Source organism: Artibeus jamaicensis, unplaced genomic scaffold (genome assembly GCF_021234435.1).
Source record: "Artibeus jamaicensis isolate MK-2021 breed Jamaican fruit bat unplaced genomic scaffold, CSHL_Jam_final contig_414, whole genome shotgun sequence".
Lineage (NCBI taxonomy): Eukaryota > Metazoa > Chordata > Mammalia > Chiroptera > Phyllostomidae > Artibeus > Artibeus jamaicensis.
The window spans coordinates 2,658,675-2,661,960 of NW_026521822.1; the positions used below are offsets into that span (position 1 = coordinate 2,658,675).

A 3,286-nucleotide genomic window follows, 5' to 3' on the forward strand; every position below is an offset into this window, starting at 1 on the left:
AAAAATTAAAAAAACATTTTATGGAACATGTAAAATATCACAATGATGATGATGCAATCATCAAAATCCGTAATTTGGGAAAATCTTTGAACAAATAATCCAGTTAAAAAAAATAAATTGCATGGAGAAATAATGCATGGAAGAGAGAACCTACAGAGTTAAAAAAAAATCTTCTGGCCAAGATGGAGGTATAGGTAGATACACTGTGCCTCCTCCCACAAACAAAATAAGGACAACAACAATTTAGAAACAAAATAACAACCAGAACTGACAGAAAATTGAACTGTATGGAAGTTGGACAACCAAGGAGTTAAAATAGACACATTCATCCAGACCGTTACGTGGGGCGGAGTTGGGCAGATGAGCAGAGAGGGGTCGCTTCTGGAAGCATGTATGAAGCAGCCCTATCACCTGAACCTGATGGAGCTCTTCCTGCAGAGTTCCTATCAGACTGAGATTGGACAGACCCTGGACCTCATCACAGCCCCACAAGGCAGCATGGGTCTTGGCGGATAAACTGAAAGTAGGTACAAATCTACGGTCAAGTATAAGACAGCTTTCTACTCCTTCTACCTTCCTGTAGCTCTGCCACGTATATGGCGGGCATTGATGAGGAGAAGGAACATGCCAGTGCCAAGAAGATCCTGCTGAAGATGGGGGAGCTCTTTCAGATTCAGGATGATTACCTTGACAACTTTGGGGACTCCAGTGTGACAGGATTGGCGCTGACATCCAGGATGGTAAATGCAGCTGGAGGGTGGTTCAGTGTCTGCAACAGGCCTCTCTGGAACAGCACCAGATCTTGCAGGAGAATTATGGACAGAAAGAGGCTGATAAGGTGGCCTGCGTGAAGGCGCTGTATGAGGAGCTGAATCTGCAGGCTGTGTTCATGCACTATAAATAAAACAGTTACGACCACCTTATGGGTCTCATTGAGCAGCGCTTACCGCCCCTGCCCCCAGCCATCTTCCTGAGGCTGGTGCACAAGATCTACAAGAGAAAAAAAATGACCTAGAGACTACCAGGGCAGGGAGGGGAAGTTCCCAATAAATTACAGTAAGTCCTCAAAATAAATAAATAAATAAAATATTTTTAAAAACTCTTAAAAGCTATATCAACAAATTGTAATATTTTTTAAAAAATATAAAAAAATTATGGGTAAATGGAGGAAATTTGAACATTGACTTCATATACGATGATGTTATGAATTTGTTATTGTGATGTCTCTGATGTTTCCACAGAATCAGGTTAGGGAAGTGAGCGGGAGCATAAATGATGAAAGAGTGGACATAAATGAATAACTGTAAAATCTGGGCACTGAGGGAAGTCAGTATACTGTTCCATATCCTTTTGTGTATGCTTAAATTTTCCACAATAAAAGTTTTTAAGTTTGTCCTTACAGTTACTAACTTTGGGGATCTAAAAAATAAATGAGAAAAGAAAACTGCAAAAACTATTATGGAAAGATGGTGCTAATTACTGTCACAATCTAGTGAGTGACATAGGCAAGTAAACTGCAATCATACAACACAATTGACTTCTACAACAGAAGAATCACAGAGTAGTATGTGTGTAGGTGAGGGTTGTTCAACCCTGTCTGGTGTACCAGGGAAGAACATCTTTGGGGCACAGTGCTCTGCCCATGGTTGAAATGTGATACAGTTCTGTTTGGCTTCCATGGTGATACCAAGTGAACCTCCTCCTGCTACTACTGCCAGCCTCTGTTTTAATCTTCTGTTTAAGTCCATGAAGCCACCTGTTCACTTGAAAACACAATATTGGTCTGTACCCTCTGTATTTTCTTGCCTTAATGGAAGCCTGACTCTCCCTGGAGATACTGCCTTTCTTGTCCCCCCACCCCATGCCTTTTGCCCCAAGTAGTGGCTGTTTGTCTTCCCACACTGTTCCTTGTGGCTGAGGGCAGGGAGGGCATTGACTTTCTCCTTCTTCTGGATACCACTGTACCTCCTGCCTCCTCAGACACCCTGTTCCTTTCTTCTCTTTCATCCTCAACCTCTCATCTCCAAACTGTATGCAAGTTTCTGCCTCCTAAAAACAGAAAGAGAGAGAGAGAGAGCAAGCCCTGACTTTGTTAAAGTACGATCCTGCTCCAGTAAACCACATCTCTCTTTTCCTTCACAGCCAATAGTCTTCAAAGAATAGTCTATGCATATTTGTCTTCTTACCTCCCAGGCACCCACCAGGCTTTTAGCCTCACTTCTAGTTCATCTTGAGTCAGTTTTGGTAGTTTCTGTATTACTTAGGATTTGTTCATCTTATCTAAGTTATCTAATTTGTTGACATACAGTAGTTCATAGGATTTCCTTATATTGCTTTCATTTCTGGAAGGTCAGTAGCAATGTTTCTTCTTTCATTTCTGATTCTAGTAATTTGAATCTCTCTCTCTCTCTCTCTCTGGTCAGTCTAGTCAATTCCATCAATATTTTCAAAAAACCAACTTTGAATTCATTGACTTTCTCTATTATTTTTCTGTTCTCAATTTCATTATTTTTGTTCCAATTCTTATTTTCTTTCTCTTAGTCAGAATTGAAAACTATCTTCATTGTGGCTTCATGCCTCCATTTCCTCACTAAATATTTGTAAGAAAGAGTAAAACATGAGTGGGCATGGCCTACAGCCACAAGTTACAAGTATAAAAACTTGACAGCCTACATTTTTAAAAATTAATATCAGATTGTCTCTGGTTTCACTGTTCCCAAACTAAGGTTGAGAGTCCCTTTCAGGTACTGATGATCCAATATGTGCCAAATAGGAGTGCTATTAGTGACACAGTCTCTTTTCATGAAAAGTATTCTAAGAGAAGTTTCAGGGATATGAACCACCTTGGCCACAAAAGAACAACATCTATCAATTTGCATATTGTAGTGTTCAGCTCTATGCACCAGATTTCATTGACAGAAAGAAGTCATCATGGAAGTAACATAGTGTGTTTTTCTTTCTACTTAACTTGTATTTGTAAACTTGAGAAATTCGTAATGAATGCACCCTTGGTTACTATAACACTTTTAAAAAAATCTTCATCTGAGGATAAATTTATTCATTTTACAGAGAGAGGAAGGGAAAGAGAGAGAAACATCAATGTGACAGCAAAACACTGATGGATTGCTTCCAATACATGCCTCAACCAGGGAATGAACCTGCAACCTAGGTATGTGCCCTTACCAGGGATTGAACCTGAAAACTTTCAGTGCATGGAATGATGATCCAACCAACTCAGCCACCTGGCAAGGGTATTAGTATACTGTATTTTGCTGTGTGAAATGCA

General features: G+C 40.0%; 1 pseudogene; it reads left to right on the top strand.

Annotated features, from left to right (window-relative positions):
* The first annotated feature begins 360 nt into the window (after window positions 1–360).
* LOC128627467 (farnesyl pyrophosphate synthase-like) lies at window positions 361–1,015 on the top strand (annotated as a pseudogene).
* Window positions 1,016–3,286: the final 2,271 nt, after the last annotated feature.